The following is a 12,965-nucleotide window of genomic DNA, read 5'->3' as shown; positions in this document are numbered from 1 at the left end:
GGCCGCGCGAGTCTCAGGGAGGTGGGCACTCCAGACAGTGGGCCCATGGGAGGAAGCCTCTTCCTATGCCCCCGGATGGCACCCTTTAACATAGCAACTCGGCCAGGCCATGCGTGGTGGGGTGAACAGCAGGGCAGGCAGCCCCATGAAGAACCAGACCCTAGAGATCTAGCTGGTTGCTGTTGCAGTCTGCTGCCCACCAACGGTCCTTGAGAAGCCTTATCAGCAGGATTTAGAAATCGATCGATCAATCGATCAATCCTGCAGGTGGACACGAGCCACACCCAAAGTCTTGGGGGAGGGACAAGGGGTCAGGACACGGCCTCTGTACAGCAGCCACAGAAGGTGGCTTTCACGCGCCTTGCCAGCCCTGACACACAAACAGCCATTTCCGATGGCTGCCCTACCCACCAGCGTGGCTCGTGCACCTCACTTCCTGCCCAGTGACAGAAGGGGCAGGTGGAGCCCACCCAGGATTCCCATGGCTGCTGAAGGAGCCCATGTGCATGGCGACCCAGAGGTGAGGCTGGCCGTCCCCAATGCAGTGCACCTGGGCCGTGCCTCCCCCTGCCTCCTCCCTTGTGAAGGTGTGTCCCACGTGCGGTTTGGGCCCAGCCCTGCGAAAAGCTCCGGCTCGGGCCGTGCCCCGATTGGAGGTGGTGTGGCTCCTTCCCATTGAGCAGCCGCATCCGAAAGGTGCAGCAGGGTGGGCAGGCGGAGGGCTTCGGGAGGCTGCCTGGACCAAGAACGCACGCCGTCCTCTCTCTCCTAGGTTGACTGAATGGCCAATTCCAATACTTACAACAAGTATGGGGCGAGCAGCTACCCGATGCTGAAGATCTTCCAGAACAGGGAGGAGTCTGGAACCTATGATGGCCCCAAAACAGCCAGTGTGCAATCCCAGATCAGGCAGCCATTGCCTTTGTGGTGTTTCTGAGCCGCCAGGCTCCCGGTGGCTGTCATAGTGCGATAGGTAATAGGTAACGTCCGGTTCAGCCTTATGCCAGGTTTAAGGAGCTGGCCTGCAGCTTCCTGTTACTGCTGGACCAGAACCTCAAGAAGTTTCTCCAGCAGAACATGTGGGCACAGTCATTTCTCTCCTGTAGCACATACCTATGTCGGAATGGGACTCACATACTAACGAATGGGAGTTTCTGTGCTGTAGCTTTGGTTTATGCCCACGCATGACTGAAGACAACAAAGAATTGATCCAAGAGAAAGATCTTCTAGTGGCTTATGACGTAGACTATGAGAAGAATCCCAAAGGCTCCAATTATTGGTGCAACAGGTGAGTTTCCATTTCTCTGTTGAGGATTCAGTGGGCAGATGAACCATTTCTCTACTGCAGGTGAAATCTGACCATTGGACAAATTAGTAGAGAAAACAAAAGCCCTGTTGGCATCTGTGCCAATTATGGTTCCTCTGCAGCCAAGCTGCCAAGGCCATTGGGAGAAGTCTTGCGGAAACATGTGTCTTCCAGAATTGAACTTTCTGTTCTTGGGAGCAAAGTAAAGAAGCCAGTAATAGATTAGGAGAGAGCAATTGCTGCTGTTGTAAAAGACCTCTTCAAACTATGAGTGGCTGAAGAAGAGCTGGGCAGTTACCCTTGAAGACACATCACCTGGAGGCAGTTGGTCCCTAGATTTTCTTGCACTAGTAAAAAAAACTACTGCAGCATGAGATAACTATCTCAACTAAACCCTTTTCTGTAGTCCTCCTAATCCATCAAGAATCAATTCTCAAGATCAAAGACCTATTATTTCTATCATAACCACCTTGCCCTCTTGGAAAAAACATGGAAAAAGGGATTTGAAACTGTAAGTGTGCAAACTGTTTCAACTTGAAAAGCCCTGCCTCAAGTTTGAAACATCTGTCTCAACCTCAAAGCAGATCCTTCCAACCTTACCGGAAGTGTCCTGTTGCTGTTTTTTGCACCCTGGAAGTGTCCCCAAATCAAAGTGGTCCTATTCTAAGGGGGCGGGGGGGTGTTTCAAACTTGAACCATTTTGCACACCATTACTTGAAAGCTGTTTTTGTTTAGTGTTGCTGGTAGAGGATCCTTTTGTTTCTGCACCAGATGTGTTACTCTCACTCTTCATTCCAGGTCATTGTGTTGAGAAGTTTCATTGATTACTTGGCCATCTCTAGTTTCAACAGTCTTAACTAGGCGTGTTCTCTTTGAGTGGGTGTCCACCGGGATAGGCTCAAGATTTGTTTCTCTCAGATTCAGGGAAGCAAAAGTTGGAATTGGCACCCTAATTCTGCTCTCCTCTCCCTAAAGCAGTTTCCTTTAAGTGGCAAATTCAATATCAAGAGCCATCTTTACATTTAGTAGATCTTGGTACTCACAGAGATGGCGAGCCATTTCTTTCATGTTCTGAACTACCAAGACAAGCAATGCTGTCTTGGTAGTTGGTAGCTTCAACCCCAAAGTTATCCTTCATCTCACACATCTGGCATTCCAAAGACTCATTAGTTCTTTTAAGGGCATCCACTTCACAGGTGAGAGTCTGAATCTGCGGTACTCACAGGTCTTGTTTAGCCTGGCACAGGGCATCATTGTTCCCTTTGGCTGCTTCAGACAGAACCACAAACTTGGACTTGTACCATTCCTCAGCTTCCTGAAGGTTCTTTCTAGCAACACTTTCTGAGATAAGGGAACAAGTCATTTGAACAGGGAACAAAAGGAGGGATTGTTAAATACCCCCTTTGTGGTATCTGAATTGGAGCAAGCCATAAGGAATATGAAACTAAATAAAGCAGCAGGTATAGATGAAATAAGAACTGATCAGTTAAAACAGTTTGGCCCTCGTACACTGGAGTGGCTTTTACAATTGATGAATAATGGTATTGACGAGTTTAAGATCCCCAGTGGAGGTGGGCTAGAGTTGCCACTTTACTGAAACCTGGTAAAGACCCAGATGACCTGAAAAATTATCGACCATTGTCACTCCTTTGCCATCTCTACAAGGTGTTGGAATGGATGATCCTTAACCGAATTGTGGATATTATTGATAGAAAAATCATGAAGGAGCAAGCAGGTTTCAGACTGGGGAGGTGTCATGCGCTGCCTACCTCTGAATAATGCTCAGACACTGGTTCTGTGGAACAGGCTCTGATTTATTCATGGTGTAGGTACAGTATAGGCAAAAAAGCTGAGAGTGACAGGAGCGCGCCGGTGCGGGGTTTAAATACCCCGCGCCGGTCAGCGCCCCCTCACTCGCGGTTACGTCACCCCCCTTTGTCCAACACGTTGTCCTGCCGGTAGGTGAGGGGTTGCGAGGCCCCGCTGGCGTTCCGGGATCGCCCATCATCGGTTTCTCTATTCCTCCGGTGATTGCTGTCAGCTGGGCGATCTCCGTTGCGTTAGCGCTAACAGCTTGGGTGTGCCTCGCGATCCGTTTAGCCATTGTTTCTTGTCCTTCAGTCTTTGTGAGTTGATGGCTACTTATCTTGAGCCCCTTCCCCTGTTTCCTTGCTATTGTCATGTGTGCCATTGCGCTGATGTCTTCAGCTCAACGGCACTCATGACAGGAGGTCATGCTGTGGCCAAATACTTAATCTTACTCAATATATTGAAGACAGCTATGAACGAAAGACGATTACTGGAGTGGCTTTTATTGACTTAACTGCAGCGTATGATACTGTTAATCAGAGGATATTGCTATGCAAGGTAAATAGTCTCACTGGAGACAGTGGGCTCACTAGGGTTATTGGCAGTCTATTACAGAATTGGAGATTTTATGTGACTTTGAATGGAAAGAACAGTAGATGGAGGTTACAGAAGAATGGACTGCCACAAGTGAGTGTACTGTGCCTGATATTATATAATATATATACAAATGATCAACCAGTTCCCAACAACACACTACTGTTTATCTACGTAGATGATACAGCAGTGGCTACACAAGGATCAAGTTTTGATGAGATAGCTGGAAGACTCACTGTAGCACTTGAAAAATTAGGACAATATTACACTACTAATCATTTGAAGCCTAATCCAAGTAAGACCCAACTGTGCGCTTTCCATCTTCGAAATTGAGATGCCGGGGCTAAACTGAATGTTATATGGCAAGGGAACCATTTACAGCATTTTCCTACATCAAAGTATCTCAGTGTGATACTTGATCGAATGCTTTCCTTTAAACAGCACTGCCTGAATATCAAGGCCAAGGTTAGTGTGAGGAATAACATTATTAGGAAATTGACAAATTATACATGGGGAGCCTGGCCACCCATGTTACGAATATCAGCTTTGGCCTGGAGTGTCGCTGCAGCAGAGTGCGCTGCTCCAGTATGGAGTGTGTCTACACACACAAAACGAGTTGACATCACTGTAAATGAAGCAGTATGAATAGTGACAGGTTGTCTTAAACCTACACCAATTGAGAAAATGTACCCCCTTGTTGGTATTGCACCACCCAAGATCAGGAGAGAAGTAGCAGTAGATGTTGAGAGAACAAAACAAGAGAGTGATCCCCAGCACCCTCTGTATGGGTATGAGCCTCAAACTCGTCAGCTAGAATCTAGGAAGAGTTTCATGGCAAGAACAAACACTCTTGAGGGCATGCAAGAGCAAAACCGAATTGGAAGATGGAGGAGAGAAATCACTGACTAAGAAATAGTCCCAGAGGAGAATATGACTGAGGAATTTGACCCCCCTTATGTTATTTGGAGGACTCTGAATAGGTTGAAGGTTGGAGTGCCTAAGTGTAAGACTAATATGCTCAAGAGGGGATTGCTGACTGATAATAACACGCTGTGTGAATGTGGAGAGATACAAAATTCAGCCCACTTGCTGACCTGCTGATTATTACCAATAGTGTGCACTGAAAATGACTTGTTTTTGGCCAATGACAAAGCCAAGAAGGTGGCGTCATATTGGCAGCTTAAGGTTTGATCTGGATGCAAAAGAAGAAGAAGCAACCGTTTTGTACTGTTGGTGTACATCATGCAGGGCAGTGGTGAGATCAAGCTTGGCAACATCCATGTCAATCTGGATATGCTGATCCTGGATCTGGGCTTGCAGGTCACGGATTTCCTCATCGTGAAGTCAGGATTCAACTTTGTGTTCCAGATCCATCCGGGCTAAGGAGGCATTGTCAACATCCTGCCTGAAAGACTGTAGGGCATTCTCAGCTTCTTCTGTCTGAAGTATCTCATCCTGAAGTTTGTTTATTTATCACATTTCTTCACCACCCATCTCGTATAGCGATGACTCTGGGCGGTTTACAAATAATAAATGAATAAAAAAATTGTTACAAAATACACTGTAAATATACATAAATATAAAATAAAATCCAAGACTGTCTTAGTAAAATTTCTGGGGTCACCTCAAGGTACGAACCACCTCCATGATTGACTATCCCCCCCTCTCCCCAAGTGAAGTGGCTTAGCCAGGTCTTAACCCCTTTTCTGAAGGCTGGGAGAGTGGGGGCCTGCCTCACCTCTGGGGGTAAATTATTGCAAAGGACAGGGGCCATGTGTTGGCACCTGATCATTCGAGCATTCACACAATCACAATCAGGAGGCTGGGATTCCTTTAACTGTTTTAATGAAGCATAATGAACGGTACAGAAGGCAAGCTGCAAATAAAGATTTCCTGCTCAAACCTAACTTAAAACTACATTCCCTTAGTTAGTCCCCTTTCCCATGAAACCATGTCACCCCCCCCCTCCCATCCAGATGGTATTCCTGGCATATCTCAACCCCGTGTCCTTGATGTGCTCCATAGCCATAATAAACCACTTCACACTCCAACTTCACACCCCCTCCCATCTGGCAACATGGGAGAAGGAAATCATGGGAGATGCTCTGATAAGGGTTTCTGTGAAACCTTTGATTGGGAGGATCTGACATACCGCCCCCCTAAGAAAGACTAAAAAAATAATCAGAGATCAAATAAATGAAGCAATGAGCCTAGGAAGGAGAAGGCTTAGAAGGATACTTAGCATGAAATATTTTGGTTAAAAGAGGAGCATTAACATGACATGCATTAACCCACTCAGGATCTGGAAAACGCTTCTATTGAATTAAGTACTGTAAAGATGTGCGAAAAAAATGAGAGTCCAGAATGTCTTTAACTTCAAAATGCTGATGGCCATCAACCATGATGTGTGGAGGGGTTGCTGCAGGCTGGTGCCACTTGGAATGGTCTGGTGCAGGTTTAAGCAAGCTGCAATGAAAAACAGGGTGAAGCCTTTTTAGGGTGGGGGGGGGGGGTAATTGCAATTGAACAGTCATGGGATTAATAACTTTTGTGATGGGGAAAGGTCCAACAAACTTGGGGGCAAGTTTCTTTGAGGGTTGTTGGGAGTGTAAAAATTTGGTAGAGAGATAAACAAGATCCCCCACTTTAAATTTCCACTCTGGCTGCCTGTGACAGTCAGCAATTTTTTTTTGAGTTTCATGGGTGTGATCTAACACCTGGCGGATGACCAGCCAAATAGTGGCAATCTGTGCAGCCCAGTCAGCCACAGAGGACTCAGGCAGGGTTTGCAATTGAAGTTCAGGTATCAGAATGAAGTCTTGGCCATAAACAATATGAAAAGGGGGAAACCCAGTGCTTTGGTGAACTGCATTATTATAAGCAACCTCAGCAAAAGGCAGGAGGTCCATCCAGTTGTCCTGTTGGAAGCTAATATAGCAGCATAAGAATTGCTCTAGAGTAGACTGAGCTCGTTCAGTTGCTCCGTCCGTTGCCGGATGGCTCAACAAGCTGAGGGATTGCTGGACACCAATTAATATCAAAAATGGGCGCCAAAATTTGGAAGTAAATTGGATGCCTCTATCAGAAATTACACATGTGGGACACCCGTGAATTTTATAGATATGCATGAGAAACAGCTTGGCTAATTGCTGAGCAGTTGGGATTTTAGCACAAGGTATAAAATGAGCCTGCTTGGAAAACAAATCAATGACAGTCCAAATCACAGTCTTGTTTTTACTCTCAGCTAAATCCACAATGAAATCTATGGCTATTTCCTTCCATGGAGCCTTGGGGGAGGCTACAGATTGTAAAAGTCTTTGCGGTTTCCCCCACCTTTCTCTTTGCTTGCGCACAGACGTGGCATGACGTGATGTAGGACTGTACATCAGCATGAAGGGAGGGCCACCAAAATTGGCGCCTCACCAAGTGGAGAGTTTTTGTGAAGGCAAAATGACCTGCAGATTTAATATCATGGGAACTGTGCAAAATTGTCTGGCGAAGATACTCAGGCATATAGATTTTGCCATTACAATACCAGACGTTGTCAATTTCAGTAAATTGGGCTTTGTTACATTGTAGCCAGGGATCGTTAGGGAGCACCTGAAGCAGTTCCTCTTTTAGATCAGCCTGCACTTTCACTTTCCCGGCTACTGCTTGTTTGCGTGTTATGCAAGCCATTCCAAGCTCCTTCTGAGAGAAAACTGTGTCTACAACTTGAGTTTGGGCAGTGTGATACTGCAGGAGGCAAGAAAGTGCATCAGCAAGAAAGTTCCTCTTTTCCAGAAGGAAATTGAGGGTAAAATTAAAATGGCTAAAAAATTGAGCCCAACAAATTTGTCTGTCATTCAATTTCCTGGGGGTTTGTAAAGCTTGGAGGTTTTTGTGATCAGTCCAAACCTCAAAGGGATAAAGAGCACCCTCTAGCAAATGCCTCTGGTGTGTGAGAGCAGTCTTTACAGCAAAAGCTTCTTTTTCCCAAATGGGCCAGTTGCGCTCAAGAGTCAGAAAATTTGTGTGAGAGGTAAGCACAAGAGCAGGGGAAACCTGTATCATCGTTTTGAACCAAAACTACCCCAATAGCTGAGTCAGAAGCATCTCCTTGCACAATAAAGGGGCGAGTTGGGTCTGGGTGGGCTAGAATGGGTTCCTTAGTAAAAAGAAGTTTTAAATGGTCAAAAGCTGCTTGACATTCAGAAGTCCAGGCAAGTCTAGCCACTGGGGAGGTAACTTTCTGGGTTTCCCCCCTCCCTCTAGTTTTCAACAAGTCAGTTAGAGGCAAAGCAATTTGAGCAAATGGGGGTATAAAATTTCTGTAAAAATTCACGAAGCTGAGAAAACTTTGAAGTTGGCACCTGGTGTGAGGGGGTTCCCACCCCAGGATGTCTTGCACTTTGGCAGGATCCATTTCGACCCCCTTAGAAGAAATATGATAGCCTAAATAGTCCAGATGAGACTTGTGGAATTCCCATTTAGAGAGCTTGGCATACAGCTTAGCATCTCTCAGTTTGCGCAAGACTTTCTTGACAAGCTGAATGTGGTGTTTGAAGTTGTCAGAATAAATTAAAATGTCATCTAAGTAAACCAGGATCCCTTTGTACAAATGCTCATGGAGGACCTCATTGATATATTGCATAAACACTCCAGGGCCCCCCGGTAACCCAAATGGGAGGACTTTGTACTGATAGGAACCAAGAGGGCAGTTAAATGCTGTTTTCCATTCATCCCCCTCCCGAATTCGAATTCTAAAGTAGGCTTCTCTGAGGTCAAGTTTGGTAAATACTTTTCCCTTTGATAGGTGTGATAGCATGTCTTTCATTAAGGGGAGAGGGTACTGATTGTTTATTGAGATGGCATTTAATCCGTGCAGAGTCTCAGAGAGCCATCTATCTTTGCCCGGAAGAGCACCAGGGCTGCCAAAAGTGAATTGGCAGGCTCAATGACCCCCTCTCTAAGTTGTTGTCAATAAATTCCCTGAGAACTTGTTTCTCAGTTTCTGACATAGCATACATTTTCAACTTAGGTAGTTTAGCCTTTGGGTCAATTTCAATGGCACAGTCAGTTTTTCTGTGAGGAGGCAATTGGTCACACTCCTTCTCATCGAACACATCAAGAAAGTCTGTATACTCGGGTGGAATGTCGGGCTGTGCCACAGGTCCTGCCACAGGGTTGTGGTTGAGGAGGGTGCTGGCTACATTCCACCCCAGTTGTGGTACAGTAAAGAGGCTGTCAGCCCCATTTTTAAACAATAAAGCACCTGAGTCCCAGTCGATTTGTGGCTTTCTACTCTTTAGCCATGGGAGTCCCAGGATAATAGAACAGTTGGCAATAGGGGCTACAATAAATTGCAAGGTTTCTTTATGCCCCACCAACCTCATGGCCAAAGTCTCAGTCCAGAATTCCACAGGACCCCCATGGGCAACTGAACCGTCCGAGTGAAAATAATGGGATTTTTAAGTCTCTTGGTTTTAAGGCTCAGTGTATCAGTTAGGGCGGGGTGTATCAAGCATTTTGTGTACCCCGAGTCTAACATAGCTGTCAAATTGGCTTTGTGCTGGGTTCTTAAGTTTTTTAGTTCTACTTTCACCAGCAAGGTGGGGCAATCATCATTCACCAGAGGGTCTTCTTTGTCGTCTATCTCTGAACTAGGCACGTTGCACCCTGGAATTTCCACCTGCTTGTGGGTGTGATTTAGAATAGGTGAAATTCGTTTCCCGCCAGCTCCAGTTCCTCTTGTTCAGAGTCTTTGCCTGAATCAATCAGAGACTTCAAGTCTGGATCCTTTCAGGCCAGCGCCAATGTAGCTGCTGCCTTGCATCAGGTCGGTGGGGTTTTAGTTGATTTGGTTGCTCCTTTCGGTACATCTGGGCATTCTGCTGCTCTGTAGGTGTCCTTCCTGCATTTAAAACAGCTACCTCTCTTCCCTGGCCATTCTTTCCAATCATCCTTGTCATGGAAGAGTTTTTGCTGGGTGAAGGGAAATTGACCTGGGGCAACAGTATTTCTTCCCATCATTCATGCTTGGAGTTGCTGACGGAATTGGTATTGGGTATTCTCTACCTCTCCTGCTAGGCAAATCCAGTCCTTCAAAGTGTGTGTGTGTGGGGGGGGGGGGTCTCCGCAGCAGAGCTCCCATCTCAGGATTTCTGGCTGCAAGCCCCCTTTGAAGTAATCAATCTTAGTGATTTCTGACCAGTCCATAACTTTTCCGGCAAGAGCCTTGAACTCCATGGCATACTCCGCCATGGTTCTTCCCCCTTGCCTAAGTTGCTGGATACCTGTCTTCACTCTCATCTTGTCAAGTGAGTCCTCGAACTGGTCTCTCAGTGCCCTCATGAATTCACCCAGGCTGCTCAGCTCCAGGGCCATGGCATCGTGCAACTGCACAAACCACTCAGCCACAAGTCCCTGGAGTCTGGCACTCACCTGGCTCACTTTCTTGTAAGTGGGAAAGCAAGATCCATATTCCTTCATGTATATGGACACGTTTGTCAAGAAGAACGCCAACTGTCGTGGGTCTCCATCGAACTTAACTTGTATGTCCTTTGGGGTTGCAACCTGTGTTGCCCCACTGGGCAGAGCTTTCCCCCAGTCGCCTTGGCTCTCTGGGTGGCCTCCACTCCGCCGGCACCTCACTGGGGATTTGAAATCCTGGGTTGGGGTTAGGGTACGCCGTCTTCCTCATGAGTCTGGCGACGCCACTCTGGATAGCTGAATTGAGATCTCTGCCAAGGGGTACGCCATGGTCTCCAGGGTTCTTGATACCTGCTTCAACACCACTTCCATGGCAGACATCCTCGCCTCCAAATTCCGCATTTCTTGTGGAATTCCATTGGGGTCTGGAATGGTCCTATGTGACCCCGGACTCTGCACACTTACTTGTGCCTCCATGGGTGGAGGGGCCCTTCCCTCTTCTTCTCTGGCACCAATCTGGGAAGGACCCATCTGTGGTTCTTCGATAATAACACTCAGCATCTGAGGCTCTCTTACAAAATTGAGGGAGTGGAGGGCACTTTCCAACTCCATACTGTTGAGCCGGGGTTCCATCTCTCACTCGCTGTCTCCACTCCCCGAGCTCTCCTCCATCTCAATTTTTTCTTCTTCCACTTTGGCATACAGCTTGGTCCTCTCTGATGATGGTAGAGGCAATGGCTGCTTAGCCCAGGATTTTCTGTGTTTAGGCATGGTTCGTCAACTCTCAGCTGATTACTTGTTCAGGAAGAGTTTTCGAAAATATGGATTCGCAGCTTAATGTCAGCACCTGATCATTCGAGCATTCACACAATCACAGTCAGGAGGCTGGGATTCCTTTAACTGTTTTAATGAAGCGTAATGAACGGTACAGAAGGCAAGCTGCAAATAAAGATTTCCTGCTCAAACCTAACTTAAAAACTACATTCCCTTAGTTAGTCCCCTTTCCCATGAAACCATGTCACTCCCCCCTCCACCCAGATGGTATTCTGGGCATATCTCAACCCCGTGTCCTTGATGTGCTCCATAGCCATAATAAACCACTTCACACTCCAACTTCACACCCCCTCCCATCTGGCAACAAGGGAGAAGGAAATCATGGGAGATGCTCCGATAAGGGTTTCTGTGAAACCTTTGATTGGGAGGATCTGACACCATGGCAGAGAAGGCCTTCTTCCTGGACCCTGCCAATCGACAATCTTAGGGACAAGGTCTGTAACGTGCCCTCTCTGCCTGACCGGGTGGGGTGGGTCAACGTAAAGGGGTGAGGTGGTCCCACAGGTAACCTGGTCCCATGCCATGTAGGGCTTTAAAGGTGATAACCAACACCTTGAATTGGACCTGGAAGCAGACTGACACCCAATGCAGCTCACTCAGCAAAGGTGTTATATGAGCCCTCTTTGGGGCTCCTAAAACTGCTTGCGCGGCTGCATTCTGAACCAACTGTAGCTTCCAGATACTCTTCAAGGGTAGCCCCATGTAGAGGGTGTTACAGTAGTCTATGTGGGAAATGACTAGGGCATGAATGACTGCTTGAAGGGTCTCCTGATCCAGGAAGGGGCGTAGGAGGTGCACAACACGAAGTTGTGCAAAGGCTCCTCTGGCCAAGGCTGTCACCTGATCTTTGAGCAGGAGTCATGAGTCCAGGAGAACCCCCAGGTTCTACACCGGATCTGTCTGGGACAGTGCAACCCCATCCAGAACCAAAGATGGTAAATTCCTGGATGCTAAGGAGTCCCCCACCCACAGCAACTCCCTCTTACCAGGGTTCCTGTCCTAACAAGCAGGAACCACGCCGAGACGAGGAATAGGTCTCTAGTGTTTTATTACTGCTACGTTAGACAGAAAATCCTAACAAACTGCAGAAGCATGAGAAAACCCATACAGATAAACCCCAAAAGTCAAGGCAGGTCTGTTCTGTGTCTCTTTGAATGACAGCTCAAATTCTTGCTACTACGCATGTGTTTTCCCCCCTGGATAGGGCCCTCCTCCTGCTCACCATCAGTGCTCATGACAGTTCCGCTGAAGCCTGTTGTTCCCCATCCAGGCCCCCACAGCCTCCAGGCACCTGGAAGGGGTGGTCATGGCATCACTTACTTCACCCAGGATGGAGATGTATAATTGAGTATCACCAGCATATTGATACCTCATCCCATGGCGACGGATGATCTCACCCAGCGGTTTCATGTAGATGTTAAAAATGAGTGGAAAGAGTACTGAGCCCTGCGTCACCCCACAGAGGGGCCATGGGCCGGATCTCTCACTCCCTATCAGCACCAATTGGGACTGGCCCTGAAGGAGGTAAACCAGCGCAAAACTGTGCCACCCACCCCCAACTCCCTGAGCCAACCCAAAAAGATGCCGTGGTCGATGGTATTGAAAGACACCGAGAGGTCAAGTAGGGCAAGGATGGATGCACAACCGCCATCCCACCCATGCCAGAGATCATCCAAAAGCACAACCAGTGCTGTTTCTGTTCCATACTCTGATCTGAATCCTGACTGAAAAGGATCCAGATAATCCGCTTCATCCAAAGTCCTCTGAAGCTGCTGTGCAACAACTTTCTCAATCATCTTCCCCGAAAAGGGGAGGTTAGCTACTGGATGAAAATTGTCCAGTTTAGTGGGGTCCAGCAATGGCTTCTTAAGGAGGAGGCAAACCATATTCCTAAAAATATTTCTAAATATTTCTAATTTATTTTTTTATTTTATTAAATAAATAAAGCTTCAGGGACAATGTTGCCTTAGATAATAATATATTAGATACATCAAAATCTCATTAAGTTGGT

General features: G+C 46.9%; 1 pseudogene; it reads right to left on the bottom strand.

Annotated features, from left to right (window-relative positions):
* Positions 1-2,050: 2,050 nt before the first annotated feature.
* Positions 2,051-10,075, bottom strand: LOC134496314 (vimentin-like; annotated as a pseudogene).
* Positions 10,076-12,965: the final 2,890 nt, after the last annotated feature.

This window comes from Candoia aspera, chromosome 4, assembly GCF_035149785.1.
Source record: "Candoia aspera isolate rCanAsp1 chromosome 4, rCanAsp1.hap2, whole genome shotgun sequence".
NCBI lineage: Eukaryota > Metazoa > Chordata > Lepidosauria > Squamata > Boidae > Candoia > Candoia aspera.
This window is presented reverse-complemented; position numbering and strand designations above follow the sequence as displayed.